Source organism: Nomascus leucogenys, unplaced genomic scaffold (genome assembly GCF_006542625.1).
Source record: "Nomascus leucogenys isolate Asia unplaced genomic scaffold, Asia_NLE_v1 000717F_115961_qpd_obj, whole genome shotgun sequence".
Classification (NCBI taxonomy): Eukaryota; Metazoa; Chordata; class Mammalia; order Primates; family Hylobatidae; genus Nomascus; species Nomascus leucogenys.
This window is the reverse complement of record NW_022097579.1, coordinates 86,610-99,928: the sequence shown is the minus strand read 5'-3', so window position 1 is coordinate 99,928 and position 13,319 is coordinate 86,610. Positions and strand designations below refer to the sequence as shown.

At 50.6% G+C, this 13,319-nt stretch overlaps 1 pseudogene across 1 annotated transcript; it reads left to right on the top strand.

Moving 5' to 3' along the window:
- Positions 1-5,365: 5,365 nt before the first annotated feature.
- LOC100595463 lies at positions 5,366-13,188 on the top strand (annotated as a pseudogene). The gene is made up of 3 exons (XR_004029250.1): positions 5,366-6,315; positions 6,834-6,929; positions 10,901-13,188. The product of XR_004029250.1 is annotated as a zinc finger protein 74-like (transcript).
- Positions 13,189-13,319: the final 131 nt, after the last annotated feature.

Genomic DNA, 13,319 nt, shown 5'->3' with positions numbered 1-13,319 from the left:
AACCTGGGCAACAAGAGCGAAACTTCGTCACACACACACACACACACACACACACACACACACACGAAAGAAAGAAAAAATAGTGGCCAGGAGTGGGGGCTCACGCATCCCAGCACTTTGGGAGGTCGGGGCGGGCGGATCAGGAGATCAGGAGTTGGAGAGCAGCCTGGCCAACATAGTGAAACCCCGTCTCTAGTAAAAATACAAATTTAGTCAGACATGGTGGCACCCGCCTGTAGTACCAGTTACTCGGGCGGCTGAGAGAGGAGAATCACTTGAACCCTGGGGCGGCGCAGGGATTGTGATGCGCCGAGATCGCGCCACTGCACTCCAGCCTGGACGACAGAGCCAGATTCTGTCTTTTTTTTTTTTTTTTTTTTTTGAGACGGAGTCTCCCTCTGTCGCCCAGGCTGGATTCCAGTGGCCTGATCTCGGCTCACCGCAAGCTCCGCCTACCAGGTTCAAGCCATTCTCCCGCCTCAGCCTCTGGAGTAGGTGGGACTACAGGCGCCCGCCACCACACCCGGCTAATTTTTTGTATGATCAGCCTGCCTCGGCCTACCAAAGTGCTGGGATTACAGGCGTGAGCCATCGCTCCTGGCCTCCTGCTTCTGTCTTCCCTGTGCCCAACCATTTGTTCCCACTCGGACGTGCTTGATTGGGGGTAGCAGCTCTTTTCTTCATGAATTGGAGTGTCTGAGACACAGGCAGAATTATTCCTCGATGCTGTTTCAGTTGGTGCTAGCTATTGGGGCTCGTTCCCCACCTGGCCTTGCTGGCAGGTTCTGCCTCCTCTCTGATTCTCACTTGTGCCACGCCAGGTGGGCTTTAAGCTCAGCCGTGAGCCCGGTAGCCGTGGCCTTGACTCATTTCTCCTTCCCCAGTTCTTTCCTCTCAGGATCCTGCTCTTTTCCTGAAAGAGAATCTCGAGGATATATCAGCTCGGGGTCTTCCCGAAGCCAGGTCCAAGGTGAGTGGCTGCGTGTTCTTCCTTCTTTATGAAGAGGGTTGGCACATTCCCTCCCCAGTCCTGGATCGTCAGCCTTCCACAGTCCTTCACCCGGGTACCTGCTGGCTGGTCCTCAGGAAGCTCTGGGCAGTGGGAACAGCTCCAACTGAAGAATCCAGATGTTGCCCGAGGTGTGCCCTCGAGATGTACTCTATTGAATGTCTCGTCCAGTCCAATTCAGTGGGTCAGTTGCTGGGGATCCCTCTGCCCAGCGCTGTGCTGGGAGCTCAGAGGAGTGGTTTTAGTGGAACCTGAGAAAGTAGGTGACGGCTCACATGGGGTCGCTTTGCCTATCCACGTGCTGGCCAGGGGTTGGTGCAGGATGTTTGCACGGTTGGTTTACTGGGATGGAATCAGACAGGGGCACGTGGAGCAGCTCAGGAAGGGCTGGATTGCAGCAGTGGGTTAAGAGTGGCGGTAGGGGACACATCCCTGTGTGCTTTCCTCTGTACCTGGCCCCCGGCATGGGGCCTTCATGGAGAGTCCTGGAGATTTAGAGAATCCGGGGGCTCAGCAAGGAATTGGCCCTGGGCACTTCTGCAGCCAAGTGGGACCCAGATCCCTCCTTTTACAGACTGTGGACTCTGTTCCTCATTTTGTTTTTCTACCGCAACCACCTCACCCCATGGTTATATTTAGAAGGGTGCAGTTGACAAAAAGAGCACAGTAGAGTGAAAGATCTGGAGGGATAAGGGGTCTTTGGTTTTTTGTTTTTGTTTTTTTTTTTTTTTTAGCATTTTGTGATTTTGTCAGTCTGCCACTCAAAAGAGGTGACGGCAGATTATAGCCAGCTAGAAACAGCTGCAAAACGTGTATTGTGAGCTGTGCCTCACTTCTGTAGTGTGTCACAATGCTTTATAGTCCTCAAGAAACTTGACAGTCAAATGCAATGCATGTTCCTTGCTTAGGGGATAGATCCAAAAAATTGATAAAGGCAGTTTGGGACAAGAGGAAATTTGAAAATGGGCTGTATCTTAGGTCATATTGCATCAATAGGAAATTTATTGTGTGTGATAATACTACTGTGATTATGTAAGAGAATATCCACAGGAGATACAAGCTGAAGACTGTAGAATGAGACATCATGATGTCTGCAACTTACCTTCAAATGGTTCAGCAAAAAAAATGTGTGTGCATGTATGTACGTCTGTATGTGTCTGTGCAGCTCCCTCTAGGTGGTAGGGCCCTTGTGCATGTGTTATTCCTATTCCTAAAATATTAGCTCGTTAGCTCTTTGAATAACCAGTTGACCCCCTGAGTACACGTCACCTTTGGCATTTTCTCTTGACAGTCTCATTCACACTCACAGTTCAAGTTGTTCTGTCTCCTGGGACATCTTGTGTCGTCTGTTCTGACTTCTCTGCTAGTGTCATTACCACATCAGCATCTGATTCCAATGCGTACTGTCTGGGTTTTTTCTTCCTTTCCCTGCAGAATGATGACACATTGGACATGGACTTCTCCCAGTGGCCAGAAATACCCACCAAAAAGGCCTGTGCGGGCCTCAGACCCTACCTACTCTTGCTGGCTGATGCTCCCCACACTGAAGCCATGAAGCCTCTGACAGCCTCACTGGCCAGCACCATATTCTGATGCCTCTGGAGATATTTTTTTGTTTTTCTTTCTTTTTCTTTTTCTTTTTCTTTTTTTTTTTTTGAGACGGAGTCTCGCTCTGTCGCCCAGGCTGGAGTGCAGTGGCACAATCATAGCTCACTGCAGCCTTCAACTCCTGGGCTCAAGCAAATCCCCCAACTTGGCCTCCTGAGTAGTTGGAGAACCAAGGTGTGTGTCCCCACACCCGGCTTGGAGCCTTGTTTCAGCCCATTTTCTCCTTCCCTCGGCTATCGTCATCCTTCATGCCTGCATGCCTCAGTTAGGGGTGTGTTCTCAGCGTTTGTCCTCATCTCTGCCTCCTCATCTGAAATCCAGTGTTTTGGGGGGTAAGGTTTTATTGAGGTGTAATTTATATACAGCACAATTGTGCAATTTTAAGTATACAATTTGATGAGGTGGAGCAAACGTATACAGTTGTGTAACCAGCACCACTATCATGATACGGGACATTTCCATGACCCAGAAATGTCCTCTTGCCCCTGTGCATTCAGTCCTCTCCCCTCTCCCCTTGGTAACCACTATAGTTTTGCTATAGATTTTCCTCTTTAAGGATTTCATACGGAATTTATACTATGTGGTCTTTTGTCTCTGCTTTATTTCGCTTAGCATATGCTTTTGAGTTTATCCATGTTGTTGTGTGAATCAGTAGTTTGTTCCTTTTGATTGGTGAGTAATATTCCATTTGTATTAGTCTGCTAGGGCTGCCATACAAAGTATGGCAGGAGGGCTTAAACGACAGAAATGTATTTTCTCACGGTTCCAGAGGCAAGAAGTCTGAGATGAAGGTGTCAGCAGGGTTGATTTCTTCTGAGGCCTCTCCTTGGCTTGTAGATGGCCACCTTTTCCCCGCATCTTCACGTGGTCTTACCTCCTCTATGTCTGTGTCCAAATTTCCTCTTCTTATGAGGACACCAGTTATATTGGATCAGGGCCCACTGTATTGAATTCATTTTAACTGAATTACTTCTTTAAAGAACCTCTCTCCAGGCCGGGTGCCGTGGCTCACGCCTGTAATCCCAGCATTTTGGGAGGCTGAGGTGGGTGGATCACTTGAGGTCAGGAGTTCAAGACCAGCCTGACCAACATGGTGAAACCCTGTCTCTACTAAAAATACAAAAATTTAGCTGGGCGTAGTGGTGCATGCCTGTAGTCCTAGCTACTTGGGAGGCTGAGGCAGGAGAACTCTTGGACCCAGGAGGCAGAGGTTGCAGTGAGCTGAGATTGCAACGCTGTACTCCAGCCTGGGTGACAGACTGAGACCATGTCTCAAAAAAAAAAAAAAACCTCTCTCGGAGTTACCGAGGGTTGAGACATAGGAATTTGAGGTGAGGGGTATACAGTTCATCCCATTGCGCCATTGGATGTATATTCCACAGTTTGCTTATCCATTCATCAGCTGATGGACACTTAAGTTACTCATAGGCTTTTGCTATTACAAATCAACCCGCTATAAATATTTGAGTACACGTACGGCTGTGCATTTTAATTTCTCTTGCATAAATACCTAGGTGTGAAATTGCTGAGCCATATAGTAAATATATGTTTATCAATTTTATTGATCTTTTCAAAAAACAATTTTTTTGCTCTGTTGATTTTTCTCTATTTTCTGTTTTCCATTTCATAGATTTCTGATCCTTATTATCTCCTTGGTGTCTTAAGATTGAAACTTACTTTACTTACTTTAGTGTCTTAAGATTGAAACATAGATATTGATTTGATACCTTTTTTTCCTCATATAGCATTCAGCGCTGTAAATTTCTAAGCACTGCCTCATCTATATCCTACAACTTTTGTTATGTTACATTTTCACTTTTATTCAGCTCAAAATAGCTTCTGATTTCCCTAGTGATTTATTCTTCAGCCATATGTTATTTCAGAATGTGTTGTTTCATTTCCTAATATTGAGGGCATTTTCCAGATAACTTTCTATTATGGATTTCTGATTTAATTCTATTGTCGTCAAAGAACGAATTTTGTATGATTTAAAGTCTTTCAAACCTACCAAGATTTATTTTATTTCCCAGAGTGTGGTTTATCTTGGTAAATGTTCCACATGCCCTTGAAAAAATATGTATTCTGCCTTTGTTGGTTAGAGTGTTATGTAAATATCAGTTAAGTCAAGTTGAATGATGGTGTTTTTTAATTGTTCTGTCAGTTTTTGCATTATGTATTTTGAAGCTCTTTAGTAGATACATTTATATTCAGGATTGCTATGAGTTCTTAATGAATTAACTGTTTTATCATTATGTAATATTCTCTTTATCTCTGATAGTCCTCTCTCTGAAATCTACTTTGCTATTACTATAGGCACTTCAGCTTTTTTTTTTAATTAGTATTTGTAGGGTTTATCTTTTTCTATCCTTTCACTTTTAACCGATCTTTGTATGTAAAGTGGGTTTCTGGAGCTTGCTCTTTTAATTCAGTTTGACAATCTCCACCTTTTAATTAGAGTGTTTAAACTATTTGCATTTAGTGTAATTATTAATATGGTTGGATTTACATGTCCCTTTTTTTTTTTTTGACAGAGTTTCACTCTTGTCACCCAGGCTGGAGTGCAGTGGCGCAATCTTGGCTCACTGCAACCTCCACCTCCTGGGTTCAAGCAATTCTCCTGACCTCAGGTGACCTGCTGCCTTGGCCTCCCAAGTGCTGGGATTATAGGTGTGAGCCACCCCACCCGGCCTTGCTGTTAGTTTTCTATGTCTTATGTCTTTTTTGTTTCTCGTTTCCTCCCTGAATGACTTCTTTTGAGGTAAACACATACTGTTCTAATATACTCTTAATTCCTCTGATTTCATTAATATTTTTCACCTTTTAGTTATTTGATTGGATGCTGGACATTGTGAATTTTACTTGGTTGAGTAGGTTTTTGGAATTCCGTGTTTCTGGGATTTGTTCTGGGATGTAGTGAAATTACTTGGCATCTATTTGATCCTTTCAAGGATCAAAGCAAGTCTGGAGTTGGGTGGTGGCCAGGATGCCCAGGCCCAGGGGGAGCAGGCAGGAAGGATTGGAAGGCAGTCAGGTGAGGACTGCAGGTAGGCTCTCTTGGTCCCTTGGGGCACAGAACTTGCTGATATATACAAGGTTTCCTTCCTTAGAGTGTAATAACGGTTTCTAGTCTGGGTTCGGATCCTTTTGCATTAGTGAGCTTTGAATAGAGTTGATGGGATTTTTGTACTATTAATATTCTCTCAAATTTTTAAGTTTGAAATTCTTGGCCCCAGGAAGCATAGCCTCTCTCCCAGGACTTAGAGCCTGATACAACAGCCATGTACAGTCCCTGGGTCCCACCTCAAGTTGCCAGGGTCCAGTGGTGTCTATTCAGACCTGCTTTCCCAGTCTAGAAGGTGGTGTGGGAATGCATGCCAATTCCCAGCCCCCTCCCTGCCCCTGGTCCCCAAATTCAGTCATGGTCAGTGTCTACAGCACAACCTTCTGGCATGGGAGAAGGTCACCTGAGGTTAACCCTTTACTTGTAGGGTCCTTAATCAATCTCTGGCTCCTTTGGAACCATGGACACAGAATCAGTCCTGGGTGAGTGAGAACCTATATGTCATTTCAGGAATCAGTGAGTTTCAAGGATGTGGCTGTGGACTTCACCCAGGAGGAGTGGGGTCAACTAGACTCCGCTCAGAGGGCCTTGTACCAGGATGTGATGTTGGAGAACCCCCAGAACCTTCTTGCCCTAGGTAAGATCCCCCCAGCCCCAGGCTGGGCGTCTGCTGTCAGCCTTCTTCTGCATGGTAGATATTAAGGAGGATCCCTTCAGTGCCGGCCCTGGTGTCAGATATGTCATGGGGTGGGAAGCAAGGCCTGTGCCTTGGGGCACTCATGGCCAGGGGCCTCGACCACGCCAGAAGTCCCCAGGGGACAGCGTGGGAGCTGGTAGCATCCTTGCTTGGTGTTTCCCCTGGTCCTGGGATGGGGGCAGGGAGAGAAGAGAAGAAGGTGGGACCCTGGAGCCCAGCTGGCTCTGGAACGGTCCTCCAGCAATGAAGTAAGGACGTCAGCACACGTGGGGTCTTCAGAGTATACACTGGGATTTGGGTTCCAATCTGAGACCCTCACCGCTTTTGGCCTAGAGGACCTCCTGTTCCCAGAGAGGGTGTCCACTTCACAGGCATGGTCCTTGTTAGGGGGTGGCCTGTAAGGTCGACTGGGCCTGGAGAGCCGCAGCATGCCCAGCCCACTTTCTCTCCAGGAGCAGGACCTCCACTGCACAAGCCAGATGTGATCTCTCATCTGGAACGAGGCGAGGAGCCATGGAGCATGCAGAGGGAAGTCCCTGGAGGGCCCTGTCCAGGTGAGCAGAGGCACAGGTGGAAGGGTGCCAGCCCTAGCACCCCTGGCGGCACCTCCTCCTATGGCCCCTATTTTCCTCCCTCAGTTTGCCCTGGCTCCATCTGTCCTTTTCAGGTCCCCCGCCAGACCCTCCCACCCGCCTCCCTTCAGCACATACTGAGCACTGCCTGTGTGCTGAGACCTATTCTGGGATACAACAGGGAACAAACCTGGCCACTGGGACCAAATGGCCACTTGCTGATGGGGGTGGGGAGGCAGGAATAGAAATATTGAGCCAGTGGTGTTGGCTAGGCAGCTGGGGGTGTGGGATTCGGGGCAGGGGGCCACCAGGGGAGGGGCAGCTGGCATTGATCAGTGTCAGGGTCAGGGCAATCATCAGCATCAGGGCCAGTGCCATCATCAGCGTCAGGGCCATCATCAGCGTCAGGGTCAGAGTCAGCATCAGCATCAGGGTCAGCATCAGCGTCAGGGTCGGGGCCAGCGTCAGGGTCAGGGTCAATGTCAGCGAGGGCTTCCGGGCTGTGGCCAAGATGGCAGCCCTCCATGAGGGAAAGGGGACTGGGGTGGGTCTGGAGCAGAAGGTAGTCTGTTTTTCTTTTCCAACATTCTTTTTGTAGACTTCTCTTCTGAGTTGGTTGATGAATAAGTGAATTAAATTATTTCGGCTTAATTTATTGGACAGTGACTGCTGAGCATGTTAGGTGTCTAGAAAGCTTGAGAAACACCTTTCTGTGGGAAAGGCAGCCGATAAGCTGTGGAGCACAGAACACGGGGGTCGGGGAGGGCGGCCCCTCCTCCATCCCCCTCCGCTGCCACACACCACCCAGCCCCAACCTGCAACAGCGGCTGCAGCCCCAGCTTTCTGGTCTGTATTTCTCACCCCAGCCTCTGATGCTTGCTTTGTCCTCTTTAACAAAATTACAGGTTTCAAAAAATTCCTATTTTTGTTTGATTCGTAGATGAATATACTGAAAATGAGGCTGAAAGGTTATTGAAATCCTGCATAATCTTTCCACCTAGAGATAACTGTTCTCTAATAACTGACCATGTCACTGATTCCTCTGGGCCCTTCCTCTGTGTGCGGATAGACTTTTGTAAAGCTACACGTGGCCAGGCGTGATGGCTCACACCTGTAATCCCAACACTTTGGGAGGCCAAGGCAGGCAGATCACCTGAGGTCAGGAGTTCGAGACCAGCCTGACCAAACATAGAGAAACCCCGTCTCTACTAAAATTACAAAATTAGCCGGGCATGTGGCGCATGCCTGTAATCCCAGCTATTTGGGAGGCTAAGGCAGGAGAATCGCTTGAACCCGGGAGGTAGAGGTTGTGGTGAGCTGAGATCACGCTATTGCACTCCAGCCTGGGTAACAAGAGTAAAACTCCATCTCAAAAAAAAAAAAAAAAATTAGCTGGGTGCAGTGGTGGGGCCTGTCATCCCAGCTACTCTGGAGGCTTAGGCAGGAGAATTGCTTGAACCCGGGAGGCAGAGGTTGCAGTGAGCCATGATTGCACCATTGCACTCCAGCCTGTGTGACAGAGCTAAACTCATCTCAAAAAAATAAATAAATAAAGCCTTATGCACCCTCGGAAGCACAGCACTCACGCCGGAGTCTGGCTACCGCACTGGCCATGGCATAGTGAGCGTCCTCACGTGATGTTTACTGATTGCACAGTATCCCTTAGATGAATGTGCTCTGCTGTGTTGTTGGCCCTATTGCTGCCAAAACAACTTTTTTCTGGCCTGGGCCTCTTCTCTCTGCTCTGTGCACCTTCCCTAGACTCTTACCTCTCACTTGGTGTGCACGTGGTCTACACTATAGTGACACCAGCTGAGCTGCAGCCCTGTGTCATTGACCATCTCGTGGGCCTCTGCTTGCGTGTCTAAAGCCAGACTTGGAACTGGCCCTTCCTCCTCCCGTCCCTGTCTTTGTAAAAGCTTCTACCATCCACCCAGGCTTGGGTGTTTGCTGAGGTCTCATCCTCTCCCCCATTTCCTCTCTTGCCATCTTCAGTCAACAGCTAGGGCCGTCAGTTTTAGCACCTAAATGGCTCTCAGATCTGCTGCTTCCTGTTCATTTTCATAGCCTTGGTTCCTGTCTGAAGTTGCCATTTTTCACCTGAATTATTCAGATGGCCTCCCTAACTGGCCTCCCTAACTGCTCGCTCCAACCTCCTTACACACCACCAAAGCCACCTTCAAGACAAACCATTATGCCAGGCACAGGGACTCACACATCTAATCCCAGCAGTTTGGGAGGCCAAGGCGGGAGGATCGCTTGAGCCCAGGAGTTGGAGGCTGCAGTGAGCCGTGATTGCACCCCTGCACTGCAGCCTGGACAACACAGTGAGACTCTGTCCCCACCCTCTGCTTCCCCCACCCCCCACCAAGACACCATATGATCACGTCAGCCTCTGTGCAAAAGGCCTTTCTTCCCCAGCTGCCCTCTGAGTCAGGCATCTGGTCACCTCGAACCCATCCACCTTGCCAGGGTCACTTCTCAGCCTTCCTGCCTCTGCGTGTCTTGTCTTCATCTTACTGTCTCACCTCTGAGCTTCTGCACATGCTGTTCGCTCTCCACCTGGCTACCTGCCATGTGTGCCTTGGCCAGTTCCATTTGCCCTGCTCTTCTGGATGGGTTGGGGCCACAGGCAGCACCACCATGCCGCTCTGCCCACTGCGCTACACTGCTCCCTTTTAAGCCTTGGGAGGACAGAATTAGAAATAAAATCTCCTGCCAGCTCAGAAAACCTTGCTATAGAGATAGAAAAGAAAGAAAGCCTTCTTATTGAATAAGTGTTTAACCAGATGTGGCGTGCAGGAGAGAAAGAAACCTCCCCCTTTGACAGGGGAGACAGATCCAACCCAGCACACAGGGCAGCTGTCTTCACCTAAAGGAAGAGTACAGCTTTTTGGGTTTTTTGTTTGTTTGTTTGTTTTTTGAGACAGGGTCTCCCTCTATTGCTCAGGCTGGGGTGCGGTTGCATGATCATAGCTCGAAGCCTCAACCTCCCTAGGCTCAGGTGATCCTCCCACCTCAGCCTCCTGAGTAGCTGGGACTATAGACAGGTACCATCATTCCTGGCTAATTTTGTATTTTTTGTAGAGGGGTCTCACTGTGTTGCCCAGGCTGGTCTTGGTCTGGGCTCAAGTGATCCGCCCACCTTGACCTCCCAAAGTGCTGGGATTACAGGCATGAGCCGCCGCGCCCAGCCTCTTGTATCTTTTTGACAAGCAGGAAGTTACATCTTGGACTCAACTCTTGGACTAGGCTCATTTTGCTTCTGAAAAGGTTTGCATGGGCCTTGAGACGGAGAAAGCATTTGCAATTCCCAGTGTTCTAAAGGGAAGCGCTGGGGTGTGGGGGGCCCTTTTTTCCTTTTGGCACCACAGACAATTTTTAATTCATTTATTAGTCCTAGCTACTCGGGAGGCTGAGGCCGGAGAATGGCGTGAACCTGGGAGGCGGAGCTTGCAGTGAGCCGAGATCGCGCCACTGCACTCCGGCCCGGGCGACAGAGCGAGATTCGGTCTCAAAACAAACAAACAAAGAAAAAACATGTATTTGTCCTGTGTATTGAGAGCACCTGCCATGGTATTGACACAGAGCAGTCGGTCAGCCGACGTGTCTGTGAATGAATGGCATCCTCATCACCAGCTCCCAAGCTTGCCCCTTTCTCAGCCCCCTTGGTGCTTGTAGCTGCTCCTTCGGGGATTCCCTTGGCTTCTCCGCCTCTCCCGGTCTTCGCTCTCTGGTAGCTCCTTCCGTGTTCCTCCTCTCCCTTCTTCCCGCTCTTGCTTGCCCATCTCATCCTGGGCTCTCCCTTCTCTCTGCCTGCGCCTTCCAGCCTTGGCCCTCGTGGCCTCTCCTCTCTTTTCTGGGCGTATCTGCATCTCCAGGTCAATTCTCAAATCTGAATTCTAGGTAAGATTTCCGCTTGCTGACAGAAAATCATTTTCAATATCTTACAGAATGGGAGCTGAAGGCGGTGCCCTCTCAACAGCAGGGCATTTGCAAAGAAGAAGCGGCCCAGGAGCCCATCATGGAGCGGCCCCTGGGCGGGGCTCAGGCGTGGGGGCTCCAGGCAGGTGCTCTGCAGAGGAGTCAGGCTGCGCCCTGGGCGCCCGCACCTGCCAGGGTCTGAGAAGTCCCTGAAGAGGAATTCCCCCTCAGGTGTCCCCTCTTCTCCCAGCAACGTGTTCCCGAGGGGGGACCCTTGCTGGACACACGCAAGAACGACCAGGCCACGGAGGGCAGAACCAAGTCCCCCGCGAGACTGTGTGCAGGGGAAAACGCCTCCACGCCAAGTGATCCAGAAAAGTTCCCCCAGGCGCGCCGGCAGCGCGGGGCGGGCGCCGGGGAGGGCGAGTTCGCGTGCGGCGAGTGCGGGAAGGCGTTCCGCCAGAGCTCCTCCCTCACGCTGCACCTGCGCTGGCACAGCCCGGAGAAGGCTTACAAGTGCTATGAATGCGGCAAGGCCTTCGCCTGGAGCACCAACCTTCTGGAGCATCGGCGCATCCACACCGGCGAGAAGCCGTTCTTCTGCGGCGAGTGCGGGAAGGCCTTCAGCTGCCACTCGTCCCTCAACGTGCACCAGCGCATCCACACGGGCGAGCGGCCCTACAAGTGCAGCGCCTGCGAGAAGGCCTTCAGCTGCAGCTCGCTGCTCAGCATGCACCTGCGGGTGCACACGGGCGAGAAGCCCTACCGCTGCGGCGAGTGCGGCAAGGCCTTCAACCAGCGTACACACCTCACACGCCACCACCGCATCCACATGGGCGAGAAGCCCTACCAGTGCGGCTCCTGCGGCAAGGCCTTCACCTGCCACTCGTCCCTCACCGTGCACGAGAAGATCCACAGCGGAGTCAAGCCCTTCTAGTGCAGCGACTGCGAGAAGGCCTTCAACAGCCGCTCGCGCCTCACCCTCCACCAGAGGACGCACACGGGCGAGAAGCCCTTCAAGTGCGCCGACTACTGGAAGGGCTTCAGCTGCCACGCGTACCTGCTCGTGCACAGGCGCATCCACAGCGGCGAGAAGCCCTTCAAGTGCAACGAGTGCGGCAAAGCCTTCAGCTCCCACGCCTACCTCATCGTGCACCGGCGCATCCACACAGGCGAGAAGCCCTTCGACTGCAGCCAGTGTTGGAAGGCCTTCAGCTGCCACTCGTCCGTCATCGTGCACCAGCGCATCCACACCGGTGAGAAGCCCTACAAGTGCAGCGAGTGCGGCAGAGCCTTCAGCCAGAACCACTGTCTCATTAAACATCAGAAAATCCACTCCGGGGAGAAGTCGTTTAAGTGTGAGGAATGTGGGGAGATGTTCAACTGGAACTCGCACCTCACTGAGCACCAGAGGCTGCACAGCGAGGGGAAGCCCTTGGCCATCCAGTTCAACAAACACTTGCTCAGCACCTACTACGTGCCTGGCAGCCTGCTGGGTGCAGGGGATGCTGGACTGAGGGACGTGGACCCCATGGACGCGCTGGATGTGGCAAAGCTCTTGTGCGTGGGTCCCCCCCGAGCTGGCAGGAATTTCTCCCTGGGGAGCAAACCTCGAAACTAACATGATGTGCTTTGGTGTCAGTAGCCGCTTTCTGAGCTACACAACAAGGAAAGCACCCTGACCCTCCCTGGCTTCTAGATCCAGACCACCTTCCTCCAGGTGTGGGAGCCTTGCCTTATCACCCCAATCAGGTCTGCATGCCAGGGTGCCTCCTCTAGTTAAAGTCAGTCACTTCCCCAGAAGGGCCACACTCCAGGAGGAGAGTTGAGAGTCATTTGAGGTAGTCTTGCCACCTGTTTTCCTTGATGGGCCTGGAAGTTGTTGACAAGGGGAAAGATCTTTCTTGCCAATAAAAAGAAGGGTTATCGTTGGGTGCCATGGCTCACACCTGTAATCTTAACACTATGGGAGGCCAAGGCAAGGGGATCACTTGAGCCCAGGAGTCTAAGACCAGTCTGGACAACATGGTGAGACCTCGTCTCTACAAAAAATGCAAAAATTAGCCAGATGTGGTGGCATGTCCCTGTGGTCCCAGCTACTCAGGAGGCCGAGGTGGGAGGATCATTTGAGCCTAGGAGGTCAAGGCTGCAGTGAGCCATGATTCACAGCACTGCACTGCAGCCTGGGTGACAAAGCAAGACCCTGTGTGAAATGAAAAGGAGGTATATCAACTGTCGTATCCTCGGACGGGCTCCTGACATGGCTTTAATCAGGAGTTTCCTCCATAAACTATGATTTTCAGAAAAATAAAACAAGAATTATGACTAGCATTACTTTCCAGTGAACATTATTACATTGCTAGAGAGGAGAATAATCTTGGGTGGTGGGCATTGGGAAAAAGTGAATTTCCTGGACTTCCCTCATGTAAATAGCTCTACTGCAGAGCT